Below are 18,232 nucleotides of genomic sequence, written 5' to 3' on the forward strand. Positions count from 1 at the left end.
TTGTTCCATCAATCGACCATCGCTGACCCAATTACACTAATCCTGCATTAATCCCACTATTTTATTCTTCTCGTATTCTTATCAAGTTCCCCCAGATTCCATCACTCATTGATACACCAGGGGAAATTTGCAGTGGCCACTTAACTCACAATCAGCATGCCTTTGGGATATGGGAGGAATCCCAAGCACCCAGAGGAAGCCATGGTTTGCCTGTAGATGGCCAGAAACTAGTAATCTGATTTACTCCTGCCACTGGTAAAACACTAATAAGCAGTATAGGGTTATCATTCAATGTGGCCAAGGAACTAATGGATGTATTTGATCTAGAATCATCATCTGTTTCTGCTGGGAAGTAAAACCAGCTTTTCTCCATTGCCAGTCAGTGATGACATTGGCAAAGTTGATCTTGTATTTAATGAATATCGTGGGATTAGGTGTGAAAGATAAGAATCACATGGAGGATGCCAGATATTAAAGCTCTGCGTTATGAAAATTATTGGCATGTTTCCTCAAACCAGTTGAGTTCTTTCTGGAAAGTGCTATCAATTGAAAATGATCACTTCGTGGAATTGATACAGCACAGAAGGAGGCCATCCTGTCCATTGAGCCCATGAACCGAACAACTCAATGTCAACAATGATCAATGTTCTCTTCTTCTTTGGCTTGGCTTCGCGGACGAAGATTTATGGAGGGGGTAAAAAGTCCACGTCAGCTGCAGGCTCGTTTGTGGCTGATAAGTCCGATGCGGGACAGGCAGACACGGTTGCAGGGGAAAATTGGTTGGTTGGGGTTGGGTGTTGGGTTTTTTCTCCTTTGCCTTTTGTCAGTGAGGTGGGCTCTGCGGTCTTCTTCAAAGGAGGCTGCTGCCCGCCAAACTGTGAGGCGCCAAGATGCACGGTTTGAGGCGTTATCAGCCCACTGGCGGTGGTCAATGTGGCAGGCACCAAGAGATTTCTTTAGGCAGTCCTTGTACCTTTTCTTTGGTGCACCTCTGTCACGGTGGCCAGTGGAGAGCTCGCCATATAACACGATCTTGGGAAGGCGATGGTCCTCCATTCTGGAGACGTGACCCATCCAGCGCAGCTGGATCTTCAGCAGCGTGGACTCGATGCTGTCGACCTCTGCCATCTCGAGTACCTCGACGTTAGGGGTGTGAGCGCTCCAATGGATGTTGAGGATGGAGCGGAGACAACGCTGGTGGAAGCGTTCTAGGAGCCGTAGGTGGTGCCGGTAGAGGACCCATGATTCGGAGCCGAACAGGAGTGTGGGTATGACAATGGCTCTGTATACGCTTATCTTTGTGTGGTTTTTCAGTTGGTTGTTTTTCCAGACTCTTTTGTGTAGTCTTCCAAAGGCGCTATTTGCCTTGGCGAGTCTGTTGTCTATCTCATTGTAATGTAGCTGTAAAAGTGGATGGAAAAACAGATACAAACTCAAAGAGCTGTTGGCCTTGACCCGAGCAAACATGGCACCCTCTGTGATACAGTTTGCTGATTAATCTTAATTCAGAAGACAGCAAAAACTCAAAATATCAAACAAACTAGATATACACCAAGTTATAATTTTTAAACAAAGAGAAAATGGATCATCTGGAGTGCCTGTTTATATCAAGCAAGAATGAGTTTATTGATAAATTCGTTGTACAATATATGCATGATTTTGGAATTTTTGCTTGCTGCAGCTGAGCAGGTACTTCATGGGGGGGGGGGGGTGTAGAAATTAATGACAATAGATTGCATTAAATTAAAAAGAGATAAACACAAAAGATATTGCATATCAAAAGATGTTGCATAAGATAATCAGTTAGCATTGTGCAACGAAAGAAAGTGGCATTACAGTCAGACCTTTTGTTATGTTGGAGTAGTCTGTGATTAGTGTACTGGGGGAGGTTCAAGAGCCTGATAGCAATTGGAAAGAAACTGCTCTTTGACCTTGAAGTACTGGACTTTAGGCTTCCCAAAGGTTGCAGTGAGAAGAGGTTGTAAAATGAGTGATGTGGGTCCTTAATGTCGTTGGCTGTCTTCTTGAGTCAGCACCTCACATAGATGTCTTCTTTGGATGGGATGTCGGAGCCTCTTGTGGATGTGACTTTGTTTTATCTTTTGCTTTCTGAGTTCCTGGGCACTCAGATAAACAAACCAGGCTGTGTTGCAGTAGTCGGTATATTTTCCATAGTGCATCTGTGGAATTTTGATAAATTATTTGACACATGTCAAATCTCTTCAGACTTCTTTGAAATTATAGGTATTGCTGTGCATTCTTTGCAGTTTTCTTTGTGCTGGCTCTTCGATCGATCAACTCCCAGGAAATTGAAATCATTCTTTTACCTCTTCCCCATCAAGATGGACAGGTGTATGATCCTTCAACCACCCTAAGCTGCAGTAAATGAACAACAGCCCAATTTAGGTGTTCTTATGGTCCAGGTGATCTAAGTGGAAGGCCAACAAGATGGTATCTGTCATTAACTTGTTGCAAAGATTGGTGAATTGCAGTGGATCCAGGTCCTTCCTGAGGCAGAAGTTGATCTGTTCCTTTTGAAGCAGGTGGGGACCTTTGACCGCTGCAGCACAATGTTGAAAATATCTGCCAAACTCTAGCCAGTTGGTTCACACAAGTTTTAAGAACACAGCCAGGTGCACTGTCTGGACCTGATGTTCTCCAAATATTGAAGCTCCTGAATATTTTCTTCTCACCAACCTCAGAAACCAGAGCACAGATTCACCAGGTGGTTTGGGGGCTCAAAAGGGTGCATCTTTTGTTTCCTTTTCAAAGTGAGTAGAGAGGCATTGAACTCATCTGAACAAGATATATCTCTGTTAATGATACTGCCTTTTTTCTTCTTGTAGGATGTGATAGCGTGCAAGCCCTGCCACATGTGTTGGGTATCGGTGTGAAACTGCACTTTGCTCCATATTGTCTTTTTTTATATTGGTAGTGGCCTTGCAGAGATTGTACTTTGTCTTTCTGTGTATTTCTAAATTACCTGAACTGAACTACAGGGGAATCACGTTGCTCTCCATTGCAGGCAAAATCTTCACTAGGATTCTACTAAATAGAATAATACCTAGTGTCGCCGAGAATATTCTCCCAGAATCACAGTGCGGCTTTCGCGCAAACAGAGGAACTACTGACATGGTCTTTGCCCTCAGACAGCTCCAAGAAAAGTGCAGAGAACAAAACAAAGGACTCTACATCACCTTTGTTGACCTCACCAAAGCCTTCGACACCGTGAGCAGGAAAGGGCTTTGGCAAATACTAGAGCGCATCGGATGTCCCCCAAAGTTCCTCAACATGATTATCCAACTGCACGAAAACCAACAAGGTCGGGTCAGATACAGCAATGAGCTCTCTGAACCCTTCTCCATTAACAATGGCGTGAAGCAAGGCTGTGTTCTCGCACCAACCCTCTTTTCAATCTTCTTCAGCATGATGCTGAACCAAGCCATGAAAGACCCCAACAATGAAGATGCTGTTTACATCCGGTACCGCACGGATGGCAGTCTCTTCAATCTGAGGCGCCTGCAAGCTCACACCAAGACACAAGAGAAACTTGTCCGTGAACTACTCTTTGCAGACGATGCCGCTTTAGTTGCCCATTCAGAGCCAGCTCTTCAGCGCTTGACGTCCTGCTTTGCGGAAACTGCCAAAATGTTTGGCCTGGAAGTCAGCCTGAAGAAAACGGAGGTCCTCCATCAGCCAGCTCCCCACCATGACTACCAGCCCCCCCACATCTCCATCGGGCACACAAAACTCAAAATGGTCAACCAGTTTACCTATCTCGGATGCACCATTTCATCAGATGCAAGGATCGACAATGAGATAGACAACAGACTCGCCAAGGCAAATAGCGCCTTTGGAAGACTACACAAAAGAGTCTGGAAAAACAACCAACTGAAAAACCTCACAAAGATAAGCGTATACAGAGCCGTTGTCATACCCACACTCCTGTTCGGCTCCGAATCATGGGTCTTCTACCGGCACCACCTACGGCTCCTAGAACGCTTCCACCAGCGTTGTCTCCGCTCCATCCTCAACATCCATTGGAGCGCTTACATCCCTAACGTCGAAGTACTCGAGATGGCAGAGGTCGACAGCATCGAGTCCACGCTGCTGAAGATCCAGCTGCGCTGGATGGGTCACGTCTCCAGAATGGAGGACCATCGCCTTCCCAAGATCGTGTTATATGGCGAGCTCTCCACTGGCCACCGTGACAGAGGTGCACCAAAGAAAAGGTACAAGGATTGCCTAAAGAAATCTCTTGGTGCCTGCCACATTGACCACCGCCGGTGGGCTGATAACGCCTCAAACCGTGCATCTTGGCGCCTCACAGTTTGGCGGGCAGCAACCTCCTTTGAAGAAGACCGCAGAGCCCACCTCACTGACAAAAGGCAAAGGAGGAAAAACCCAACACCCAACCCCAACCAACCAATTTTCCCCTGCAACCGCTGCAATCGTGTCTGCCTGTCCCGCATCGGACTTGTCAGCCACAAATGAGCCTGCAGCTGACGTGGACTTTTTACCCCCTTCATAAATCTTCGTCCGCGAAGCCAAGCCAAAGAAATCACCTGAACTGAAAGCTGCAGATCTGGTCTTCACTAGATTAAGGAACTTTTGCTTAACTGTGGCTTCTGATTCGGATAAACCCAGATGGTTGTGGTAAGAATACTTTTGTTAACATATTTTATGATGTTAGCAACTATCATGGCATATTATTCAGATGTACCACTGAGTCCTTGAACATGGCATAGTCGGGGGATGGCGTAGAGGGCAGATGTGCGATCCCACCCTTCCTCAGCCAGTTTTTTAAGCATCTGTCTTTAAAGTTTATAAAAGTGATTAAAAGTTGTATTTTTACTTTTGGGAACATTAGTGGGTCATAATGGCTGCTAATGTAAACAAAAAAACTAAACAACAGAAGAAAGTACCTTTTAAAAATGCTGAAGACTTGAGGCCAATCTGTTCAACTGAAGCCACGGACTTGATGTTAGGAGCCTCCAAGGCACCGCGAACTCCTGCCAGGCTAGGTATTACGCCAAGCTTGCCTCCACAAGATGGCGCTGGCATGTTGACTAGCTCGGCCGGGGTTGAACTGCGTGTCCGCGATGTCAGGTGCCATCAGGTGGGCTGGGGATGTGCATAATGGCATCTGAAGTCACCTCTGCACAGTCCCTGGCCTTACCGGGCATGTGCGGTGCTCCAAAGGTCCGCGAGTTACTGGATCGGGTGTGGGCTGTGTGGGTGTACAGAAATGCAGCTGCACCAGGAGGGGTCGACAACACTGGAAGAAGAAAAAGACCTACCTTTAACGATCAGCTCACAGGGACAATTGGAGATGGAGATTAGAGAAGGTAGGCCTCAAAATATGGAACTGGAATCTGGAATGGAGTCTGTTTGTAAAGTCCTGGAAGGGATTGCTTATCAAATAGACAAGATGTTTAAACAAATAACTCAAGGATTTCTGGATGTGACAACCAAAATATCTAATATGTCTGAAGATGTATCTATAGTTAAGAATGATGTTAATAAATGTATTAAATCAGTGGATACAGTGCAAAACATTTAAAACAGCTTTTCTTGAATGTAAAAATCAAGTTGAACATACTACCAACAGAATGGAAAAAATTGGAAGATTCCTTTGTGGATTGGGGAATCCAGAAGAAAGACTTGCTGCAAAAAATTGATTCATTGGAAAATCAAACTCTGAGAAATAATATGAAAATTGTGGGTCTCCCAGAAGACATTGAAGGGTCTGATTCAATAAAATTTTTCAAGAATTGGATTCCCGAGGTGTTTGGTGTTTTTTTTGGAAGGCTTAGTGCTGGAGAGGACACATAGAGCGTTATGAAATAAACTGTTACCGGGACAACCACCACAGACGGTTTTAGTTCGTTGTCTGAACTACCAGGACAGAGAAATGATATTATGGTTGGCCGTACAGAAGGCACAACAAAGTCAATCTCCAATGAAGATCCAAAATAAGAGTATTTTTTTAATGCAGATCTGAGTCAGAAGATTATTAGGCGTCGATGGGAATTTAATTCAACTAAAGAAGTACTGTGGCGGAAGGGTTACAAATTTGCTTTTCGATACCCTGCCGTGTTCAAAGTCTTTTATGGTAACTTTCAATCTCAATTTTTTGAGAATGATCATGATGCATTAATTTTTGCTAATTCATTAACCAGATTTATGGGGATATGGAAGGTCTTCGCCATTGTTGCCGAAAAAGAAGGGGAATGGGAATGCGAAGAAGGGGAAAAATGGAAAGAATGGAAATAAAGAAGTTTTAGCACAAAGTCTTATTGACATTGAAGAACTGGAACAATCATTGGGAATGGAATCATTGGGTTGATGTGAATAATTTATTTCTGGCTGGGGAGGGTGGATATCACTGAAATCTTTGATAGTCATCCACCACTAGTGGGATTTACCACACCCAGTTTTTTAGGATGTTACTACCTTGGATAATGTTTTTCGGGATAATCAAAAAAAATTACATTTTTTTTCTAAAAATATTTAGGGGAGGGTTTAGTGGTCTTAAGTTACTATAAGGGGAGTGATATTCTGTAGTAAGTGACTATATTAGTAGTTTGCAAGGATGTCTAATTTGAAATTTGCAACTTTTAATGTTCAGGGGTTAAATAATCCAATTAAACGAAAGCGAGTTTTGGCTTGTATCAAGAAAATGAAAATTGATATTGCCTTTTTAAAAGAAACACATTTGACTGAAAAAGAACATTTGAAATTGAAGAGAGGTTGGACATGTTTTTTTTCTTCATTTAATTCTAAGGCAAGATGTGTAGCAATTTTAATTCATAAGAATTTGCCTTTTGAATTGCAAACTATGGAAGGAAATGCTGGAAGGGTGAATTGTAAAAACAATTGCTGAATCTTGGAATTTGCTCAATGTTTACGCACCTAATGTGGATGTTTTTCTAATGTTTTATTTTGGATGCCTTGTTGTTAAATCAAGCTAATGAAAATATCTTAGTTGGGAGAGATTTTAATTGTGTCTTGGACCCTTTGCTGGATTGATCTCCAAAAAGTACAAATAAATCAAAGATGGTGACACAAATTGAGGCCTTGATGAAGGATTTAAATTTGATGGATATTTGGAGAAGGGTCAATCCAACAGAGAAGGATTTCTCTTTTTATTCATCTAGACATGATTCATTTTCTAGAATAGATTATTTTTTAGTATCGGCACATTTACAAGGAAGAGTATTACAGGCAAAATATAAAAGCAGGGTTATATCAGATCATTCTTTATCATTTTTTTCTTGCGCAAGTCCAGAAATGGTACGTTCATCTTGCAGATGGAGAATTAACACAATGTTGTTGAAAAAAAACAGAGTTTGTTATCTTTGTTAACGAACAGATTACATTGTTCTTGACTGAAAATGCTAATTTGGTAGAAAGTTGTTTTGTGTTATGGGATGCATTAAAAGCTTACTTAAGAGGACAGATTATTAGTTACACTATTGGAGTTAAGAAGCAGTATATGGCAGAAAGTTTAAAATTAGAAAAGCAAATTGATGAATTGGAGAAGGAATTTCAGAAGGAAGTGACAGATTTTTTTTTTTTAAAAGTGGTTTTGGCTAATTTGAAATTGTGTTATAATACGTTTCAGACATCAATTTGAATGTTTAATTAATCAATTTAAGCAGCGTTATTATGAGTTGTGTGAGAGGGCACATAAGGTAGTTAAAGACAGAACAGGCTTCATGGGCTATTAATGCTATTTAAAAAAAAAAATTCAACAGTTACCTATCAAGCTCAGGAAATTAATGATCAATTTTATAAAAATTATATACTTCTGAGCGGAAACAGGATAATGGTTCTATTGATTCTTATTTATCTAAGCTAACATTATCAGCATTAGAAGAGGAGGATGTTATGGATCTGGAAGCTCCATTTACAGAATTAGAGATTAAGGTGGCTATGTTGGAAATGCCCACTGGGAAGTCACCAGGTGATGACGGATTCTCGGTGGAATTTTATAAAACATTTTATGAAAATTAATCTTCTGTGTTTGAGGAGGTATTACAAGAAGTGACTGAAGAGCAAGAGTTGCTTTAATTACTGTAATCCAAAAAAAGATAGAGATCCACTGAAAGTGTCTTTGTATTGACCTATTTCTTTATTGAATGCAGACTATAAAATTATAGCAAAAGTGTTAAGAAACCAACTTGCTAAGTATTTACCTAAATTGATACATGTTGATCAAACAGGTTTATTAAAAATAGAAATGCATCAGATAATATACTTTGATTGATTAGTTTGGTCAAAGCATATCGACAGGTTGCGCTTGACACGGGAAACAGACTTTGATAGGGTCGAATGGGCTTTTTTATTTAATGTATTGGAGAAATTTAAATTTGGCCCTTTTTTAATTGGTTGGATAAAGCTTTATATATGAACCCAATTGCTCAGGTGGTGACAAATGGTCAAGTTTCATTATTGTTTAAATTGACGCATTCAACCCGACAAGGCTGTCCATTGTCACCAGCTGTGTTTGCATTGACTATTGAACCATTAGGTCAAACAATAAGACAGAATGAACAGATAAGAGGGATGAGAGTTATGGATGAAGAGTACAAGATTAATTTATTTCAGATGATGTTTTGATATATTTAACAAATCCAGAACAATCATTGCCACATTTGTGGGAATGTTTATTACAATATGGAACATTATCTGGATATAAGGATAATTGGGACAAGAGTGAAATTTTGCCAGTTGGTGAAGGAGACTATTAAGAATATAAAAATATTCTGAAATGGTCTGACAAAATTAAATATGTTGGCATAATTGCAAATGCTGAGTATCAATCTTTATACAAGTTAAATTATGTTCCTTTATTTAAAAAGATTAAAGCAGATTTAATTAAGTGGAAAGATATTCTGTTAACTTTAATTGGTCGAGTTAATTGTATAAAGATGAATATTTTCTCCCATATTTAATATTTATTTCAATCATTACCGTGCTCTCTTTCAAAGGGATTTTTTTCAGGATCTAAATAAGGCTGTGAGATAATTTTTATGGAGAGGTAAATGACCATGGGTAGTGTTATATAAACTTACCTGGAAGTATGCATTAGGTGGGCTTCAATTACCCCATTTTCAAAATTATTATGAAGCAGCCAAGCTGAAGTATATTAGTAGATTAATGGATTTGGACCAACTGCTGAGTTGGGCTAAAGTTGAGATGGCTTGCATTTCTGAAGTCGAAGTGCATCAATTTATATTTCGATGGAATGTAAATATGTTGCGGGAATATAATATGCTGAAGTTAAAACATCTAATCTATTAAAGATATGGATAAAGGAAAATAAGATTTTAGGATCAAAAGATAAATTGTCAATCTTAACCCACTTATTTAGTAATCAGGTTATTCCTTATTCAATATTAAATAATCATTTAAAGAGTTGGGATTCTAAGGGTATAAAAACATTACAGGATTGTTTTGTAGAAGGACAGTTTCTTTCTTTTAATCAATTGAAAGAGCATTTTGATATTGCTGAAAATTCTTTGTTTATTATCAACTTCAATCTTTGGTGAAAGATATGTATGGTAGAGAGATGATTTTACCTGAATTGACGGAATTTGAGTCTTTGATTTCTTCTATACCAAAAAAGGGTTATATTTCAATTATGTAGTAAGTGTTACAAGATAATATGGATAAACCAGAATGGGACAAGTCTAAGCTTAAATGGGAAAATGATTTAGCTTCTGTTTTTCCAGAGGATTATTGGGTGGATATGTATTATGATAGTGTTATTAAATTGATGAATTTAGAATGGAATGGTTAATTATATTTTTTTTACATCAGCTGTATTTAACTTCAGAGAAGTTGAAAAAATGTGGCTTTAGTAATTCGGACTCTTGTTTTAAATGTGGTGTGTGTATTGGTACTTTATATACTGTTTAGTCTTGTGTTCATGTACAACAATTTTGGGAAGAAATTAGGTTAATTTTGGAAAAATTGTATGATATTAATTTACCATTAGATCCATCTATTTTTAAATGGGGTTGTTATATGGTTTCTTTAAAGGGTTTAGGGTTGGATAAATTTCAAATTGCATTTGTATGCTTAGCATTGTCTGTTGCTCAAAAATGTGTTACAAGTACATGGAAAGATAATATAGTGATTAATATAATGCGATGGCCTAATGAACTGAAAGCTTGTATTGTTATGGAAAAAATTACATATAATTTGCATGAAAATATTATTTTTGTTAATAAGTGGTTACCATATTTGGAATATATGCATTTAGATGTACTTTGATTTATTATATATTCTTAGTTTCTTTTTGTTTTTGGCTTTTAAGTGAGCTGGTGGGAGGGTGGGTGGGGATTTAATTTTTTTAAAGTTTATTTTTTTATATATATATATATATATATATATATACACACACACTTATATAACGTATAAAATTGTCTTTATGGAATGTATGTTGTATTATTACTAATGACTTTTCAAATAAATAGTTTTTTTTACTGCATGGATTAAGTTAATGAACTTAGAGATATTGCCCATTGTTTGTCTATTCTTAATAAATCCAGTTTCATCAAGTTTTACTATTTTTGGTATACAGACAGCCAATCTGTTTGCTCATAGTTTTGCTATTATCTGATTCCACCTGCATTGAATTCACCCATCGTTATTGAATGAAGATCTACCGGGACCAATGCCTGAAGATGGCGCATAAAATCAGTGAACCAGTGCAGACGCGAAAGGCCAACATGGCCTGTTCCGCTCCATAAATGGTTATATGGTTATAAAAGTACATGGCACAGTCCACTGATTCCAGACAATCACAAAGCTACACTGCCTAGCCAGTCCATCTCTGCACACTGGTTCCATGCTCTTCTGTTTCCATCTGTACGCAAGAATGAGAAGCTCAGCCAGGTCTATTATTCATTGGAACTGAAGGCCTCCCCACCCCTCACAGAACAACTTCACCCACAGAATCTATAGACTATTCTCTGTGAACTTTCTTCACTGGAGTTCCCGTGGTGATGGATATTCCAGTATGGATAAAAAATAGGTTAATGACCTTGCTCACTCTTGTCCTTTTTGCTTTATTTTCAGTGTAAAAAGAAAAATACCCACATTAATGTACTTGATCTCCGAAATGATAAGAATTCCTGTCAAAAGTCTAGAGAGTCATCTCCAGATCTAAGATAAGCTTTGAGGTAAGAAATGCTTCTGAAAAGTTCAGTTTTTATAAAACAAAAGTTCTACATTGCTGCCGATTGAATAAACTAACTTATCCTTTAATCATTGATACCCTGTCAGTTGAGAATGTCCTCAATCATGAAAACTCATTATGAAAACCTGGGCATTTACCCCATTCCCTCCGGAGGAAATAGCATGCGCTGATTATCTTCTATCATTTACCTTGTTACCAAAGTAATACTTCTGGCTTTTTATTCTCTGAGTATGGTTTTAATCACATGTCAATACAGTAAAATCACCATTTTATATGGAATTCAAGCAACTGGCAAAAAAAATTGCAGAAAATAAATAGGTGGAAAAAAATGAAAGTTTAAAATGGGTGCCCCTAGTGGACAGTTCACCAATTAGGTTAGATTGGATTAGATTCAACTTTATTGTTATTGTGTCCAAGTACAGATATAAAGCCAAAGAAATTCAATTAGCATCTAACCAGAAGTCCAAAGATTCATGCTGTTTACAAGTAACTGCGAATAAAAGCAAGCACACCAGCAAACAAACAAGTATAAAAATACTGACAATACAATATGGATACAATTCTGCTCAGTGCTGTAATCTAAGTTCAGCAGGGTCACAGCCTCAGGAAAGAACTTCTTCCTGAGCCTGCTGGTTCGGGAGCAGAGGCTCCTGTAGCACTTACCAAATGGAAGGAGAATAACATCCATAATTAGGGTTAAAATGCATCCTTGATAATGCTTTTCACTCTGCCAAGGCAGCATTTCTGATAGATGTTCTCAATGCTGGACAATTGGGTGCTGCTAATCCACTAAGAAGGTTTCACCACCCGCTGGAGTGCTTTATGGTCTGATATGGTATAATTACCATACTACACTGAGGTGCTCTCATTGGTACAGCAGTAAAAATCTATCAGTGTCCTGGGACAGAGCATCATTCTTAATGCTCTGCAGGAAATAAAAGTGCTGTTGCAGCTTTTTTTTAATCAGTATGGAGGAGTTCAGGGGCCAGGTGAGATCATTGGAAGTGTTGACACCAAGGAATATGAAACTTGGTACACATCCACTCCAGTTCCATTGATGTGGATAGGGCCATGAGTGTGGCTCCCAGCACTCCTGAAGCACACAGTCATCTCCTCTGTCTTCTAGGCGATAAGGGCCAGGTTATTGTCAGCACCCCACGCTGCCAGATGTTGGACCTTATCCCTGTAGAGCGTCTCATTGTTCCCTCTGATCAGGCCAACCACCATGCTGTCATCTGTGAACTTGATTGTGGAATTATAACCACGTACAAGAACACAGTCACAGTTGAAAAGCGAGTGGAGAAGAGGGCTCCGCACGTAGTCTTGAGGCATGCTGGTGCTCAGGGTGAGAAAGAAGGAGGAAAAGTTGTTTAACTTAACAGATTGGGATCTGTTAGTTAGAAAGTCCAAGGTCTAATTCCAGAGGGTTGAGCTGATACCAAGCTGGTGAAGTTTGGCGATCATCTTGGAGGGAATCACAGTATTGAAGGCCAAACGAAAGTCAATGAACAGCATTATGACGTAAGAGTTGTGGCTGTCCAAGTGGGTCAGGGCAGAGTGAAGTGCTGTGGAGATGGCATCCTCAGTCAACCTGTTGATACAATAGGCAAATTGATGAGAGCCCAGGGAGGTGGGCAAACAGTTCTTCAAATGTGATAGAACCAGTCTCTCAAAGCACTTTGCAATGATGGGGATGAGGGCAACTGGACAGAAGTCATTCAGGCAGTGGAATGCTTTGGCATTGGCATGATGGTGACAATCTTGAAGCTTGAATCATGGAACACCCAATCACAAGCAAATGGAAAATTAATTTATCTGGCATCTACCAATTCCCATAAGTGCCATATACTGGAAGTTTTACTGTACAAGCAAAATGAATCTGTAGCAAATTTCTTGTCACTGTGCTTCTCCTCCCACTGGACAATTTGTTTTTCTAGTCTGTCATTGAAATTGGGACTTTGGTGGTCAAATTGGGCTGATATGTGATGATCACTGTTTGCCTGGGAATTTCTGCAAATACACACATGTTGTGTGTGATTCACGTTAGCCCCTTTTAAACTGCAGCACCTGGGTATCCCTCCTGGGATCTGGATGTGATTACTGGGCCAAAGGTGCTTGAAACACTTTTCATATCGTAGGGGGATCGTCCCATTAAATCACCAACTTGGCAATTTAAGAGAGATCCCACCCCAGAAATGACTCATCACGCACTCATTGGAAGTACTGCTAGATGTTCAGATACTGGCTGCCCGGTGATGCATCCATGCAAGCGCTGATGTCACTGAAATAAGCGGGTCAGCCATTTTTATGTTCATATTGCCTGTGAATGCTACCGAGGTATGTTTAACTGGGTTCCCTGATTACCTCTGACTAAGTTGACTAGGTTGGACCCTTTCTAACTGCTGCATAACTGGGGTGCTAACTGGGTTCCACAAACATAAAACATACAGCTGTGGTGGCCCGATCATTTGGGGAGTTTAAGGGGGAGATTGATAGGTATCTAATTATTCAGGTTATCCAGGGATATGGGGAAAAGGCTGAAATTTGGAACTATGTGTGAGAACAGTTTAGCACAGGGTGGAGTTGTGAAGCAGACTTGATGGGCTGAATGGCCTACTTCTGTTCCTTTATCTTGTGATCTTGTGAAAAGGGCAATGCTCAATTAAGGACAACCAAGCTGCATCTGGACTAGCATAGAGTCAGCCATTGGAGTCCTTGAGGAATGTGTCATTACTTGACAGCGCTGGTAGGATAAAAAATTCAAACAGTCTCTAACCTCATCACTGATTTTTAGATCCTTGACCACTTCATATTTATGCAAATATACTGCTTGCTAATGACAGCTGAAAAGGAGAAGAAAGAACAGTAAGTGGTGCTTTCCATCTTTAGTGATTTATGAATATTGTTGGACAACCCATCTTCCCTGATATGCTTACTATTGACTGAACCAAAATTATTGTGCGTCTGGCTTCACTAAAACTTTCCAGAAAAAATTTGTTCATTCAGCTAAGATTAAAACAAGCAAACACCAATTAATCTCCTGCTAGCATCCCCTTAGTATCTGCCAACCATTCTCACGTAGGGCTTTCCAGTTAAAGATCCTGTGCATTGACACATCCATACCAGACATTGATGCAACCAGTCAGAATGCTCTCCACTGTACCCCTGTAGAAATTTGCAAGTCTTTGGTGATATATCGAATCTCCTCAAATATATTCTCCATCAATATTAAGAAGAGGCAATTGTAGAAAACTACTGGAAATGCGATTTGCTAAAAAGTGATGAGGAATCTACCAAAAAAATCCTGTATCATGCAAGGTTTTTGTGTGCTAAGTGATGGATTATATTTAAAATAACGTGCTGATAATTCATTTGACTTTTGGACATTAGATGTTGGTGCACTACATACATGACAAGAACTTACAAGACAGCTGCAGTGCCAAGCAATAATGTTAAGCAGCAGGGAACATTTGTTTTAATGTCACTTGCTCAAAATAATTCTTATAGTTGAGTCTATAAACAGCAATTCTTTGAACATTGAACCTCAGAGTCAAAGCCAGCTATTACATTAAAGAGAAATCTCCAACTTGTGTTCCAGTCAGTCAGAAGCATCCACCATTTTCTCAGCAGATGTGTTCTTTTGTTGTTTTTGTTTACTTATTGCCCTTTCAGCCATTTGTTGGTGAATTTCCTTGCTTCCCTGTAATAATCTTAATCCCACTAATTTTACCCCTTGACCAATTGCCTTGCTTTGTCTGGCTGATTCACCCTAACTTGATCATCTTCCTGATCAATACCCTCCCTCCATCTTAGATTATACTCTTCATCCAACAGCTCATTTAACCCCAGTTATCTTCCCCCTCACTCCTAATTCCTTGCCCAGTTATTTCCGCCATGCTTGCTTGGTACTGTTGTTTGGAGACTTTGATGCTTGTTTCACCAAACACAATGGTTTCGGACTCGTTCAAAAATATTGCTGCCCACAAAATTGACACAATACTGGTCTCAAATCTTTCTCCACCATCACCACTGGATTCTGGACTTTCTAATGAAAAGTCTACAGTATGTCTGGGTTGGCAACAGAATGTCTAGTACGATCGTGCTGGGCACTGGTGCACCTCAGCGATGTGTGCTCAGCCCATTCTTGCTCACATTGCTGATGCTCAACTGCATCACCATATCCAGGTCCAATGGAGTAATTGTTTGCAAATGACATGGAAGCATTTGGCCTCAACAACGATCAGTCGCATGACAGAGAAGAGGTAGAAAATCTCATGAAATAATGTGAGAATAACAACCAAAGTTTGAATGTGGATAAGACAAAGATGACTGTAGATTTCGGGGGGACAATGGTTGATTACCTCCAATAAACATTAAAAACTTGGTAATGGAGAGGGTAGAAAGCATGAAGTTCCTTGGCATCCACTTGTGATCACATCACCTCACTTGTCAGGAAGGCACAACAGTGACTTCAATTCCTGAAGAAGATTGAGGAGGGCAAGGCTACCGGCTGCCATTCAGTCAACTTGCCACAGGAGCGCTCTCTCTCTCTCTCTCTCTCTCTCTCTCTCTCTCTCTCTGGGGTCTAGCTATCCTCTGAAACCCCCGCTCCCAATCGATGATATTTATTAGGATTGTTGTCTAAGGAGCATTTGCAAAATCAGTGAGGAGCCTTGGCACCCCATATACAGTGCAACATCCTTTAGCTACTCCCATCAGTCAATAGTATCAGATCCAGAACCATCAGGCTGAGAAACAGCTTCTTCCCATGGGCAGTGAGACTGGTGAATGACTGATGAATTGCTCATACAAATCCTCTGTGACTTAACAATAATATTTATTTATTTTAATATATGTATTTAGGTACAGAGCATATGTACTGTATGTGTGTAATTGCAGTGTGATGTACTGAGGACCAGCAATCACTTTTTGTTGGATTGTACTCATGCAATGGAATGATAAATAAACTTGAAAAAATCCACACACACACACGTTTTGAGTTTTACAGAAACTCATAACTTCTGCTACTTTCTACCTTCCTCAAAATTAGCAATGGTCAGAAATATTCCCCTCAGTTTAACAGAATAAATGTAGCTGTTTTGTTTCTGTCCAAAAAAAATCAGGTACAACCTAATGTCACAATCAGCCTGTGAAAACTTTTAGGAGCTTTGCTACTGGCAAATATTCCTTGCAGTATGTTCCTTACTATTTGTCCATTTTATTTTGCTTTGAAATTACTAAATTACATCAAATTCACAAGGTAAATATGAATAAATGCAGGTGTTTAAAATAAATCAAAGAAGACCATGACATGAGTGAACAATGTTTGTAGATATTCCCTGGAGTATATATATTTTTACCTCCTTGTGTAAATGTGGCGTGTGCTATAATAGTTTTGTTTCATTGCTTGCTCCAGAATTGCTGCTCTGACAGCCAACTCAGAGGCTGCTGAGCACGACAGCTGGTTGGTCAGTCTGGATGTTTATTGACTATTTTGGGACTCAATTATTTTTAATAGGAATGTGCTTATAGTAGGTTATAAAACCTTTAACTGATGCTTGTAATTTACCACATTTACACAGCTGCCAAGCATTACATTTATCCGACTCTTGCATCCTCAGCTGGTTTCTGCTAAATTAGACCTGACCTCATCTCCCACGTTGACAGTGTAACCTTTTCTAGCTTTATTAACAGAGAAATCTGGAAATGTGCTGTAGGTTGATAAATGCCTGAAAACGGGGAGGCTTTACACATGATTTTTCAGCATGACTGAATTATTGAAGCTGATTGTTTTTTTTCACGGGAACCATGCTGTAAAAAAGGAAATAAAGGTGATGTGATGCCTGATTTCTGCCTCTCCAAACTGTTTCCCTGTGAGTAAAAACACCAAAATGCTGGAGGAACGCAGCTGGTCTATTCAGCATCTATAGGAGACAAAGATATATTGCTGACATTTTGGACCAGAGACATTCTTCAAGGAAAAATAATAAAAAGGCAAAAGCAGGACATATCAGAAAGTCTCAGAATTCAAACAATGGGGGAGGAATCCAGACCAACAAAAGGTGTTAATTGGATGTGATAGGAACTAGGCAGAATTTATCATGACCGTGTGAAAAGAGACAGGGAATGGAGAGACGACAGGACGTGGGGTGGGGTGGGGAGAGTGTTTAATGAAAGTCAGAGAAGTCAATATTAATGCCATCTGATTGGAGGGTCCCATTCAGAAAATGAGGTGTTTTCCCTCCAATTTATGGCTGGTGTCACTCTGGCAGAACATGAAACCATGGACAGACATGTTAAGCACACTGGATCACAACTGAAATGTTGGTTCGTTTGGAAGGACAGTTTGGGTCCTGAATGGTACTGAGGGAGGTTGTGTGGACACAAGTGGAGCACCTGTGGTCACAATGTTGGTCCTAAGGGGAGGGATTGGTGGGGAGGGAGAAGTGGACAAGGAAGTCACAGAAGCAGTGGTCCCTTTTGTTGGGTTGGATTCCTCCCCCACTGTTTGAATTCTGAGACTCTCTACTGCTTTTTACACACCCACTTCATTCTGGGATATTAGTAGTTTTTTTACTTTACACCTGCTGTGTAAAAAGCACCATCTTGGAATGTGGAGTCATTCCACCCCTGGCTTTTTTTCCACCAGCCGAGGTAGTAACAGAGCCGGAATGCCATCTGTGTAAAAGGGCAATTCAATATTCTGGGACCAACTCGGGTAAAGAGCATATCACTGATTATGCTTAATTTGTGCAACCTTTCAGTGGGAAATTTTTAAATTTGAAAGCATAAGGCAGGATTCAGCATCTATTGATCACTATGTCTGCTAATTTGGTGGGGGGGGTGGGAAAAATGGGGAGATCAGTGAGCTCCTTGCCCTCCGCTCTGAAGACAAAATTAGGTTTCATATTCTTCTTCTTCTTTGGCTTGGCTTCGCGGACGAAGAGTTATGGAGGGGGTAAATGTCCACGTCAGCTGCAGGCTCGTTTGTGGCTGACAAGTCCGATGCGGGACAGGCAG

The 18,232-nt window shown here is 40.0% G+C and overlaps 1 long non-coding RNA gene across 1 annotated transcript in view; it reads left to right on the forward strand.

Annotated features, from left to right (window-relative positions):
* The window catches only part of LOC138763626 (uncharacterized), a 95,834-nt gene that overhangs the window by 36,936 nt on the left and 40,666 nt on the right, over window positions 1–18,232 (forward strand). The window contains exon 2 of the long non-coding RNA XR_011357694.1: window positions 11,092–11,195. This is a non-coding gene — a long non-coding RNA (uncharacterized lncRNA). The remainder of the gene's footprint in view (window positions 1–11,091; window positions 11,196–18,232) is intronic.

This window comes from Narcine bancroftii, chromosome 1 (genome assembly GCF_036971445.1).
Source record: "Narcine bancroftii isolate sNarBan1 chromosome 1, sNarBan1.hap1, whole genome shotgun sequence".
In the NCBI taxonomy this organism is placed as follows: domain Eukaryota; kingdom Metazoa; phylum Chordata; class Chondrichthyes; order Torpediniformes; family Narcinidae; genus Narcine; species Narcine bancroftii.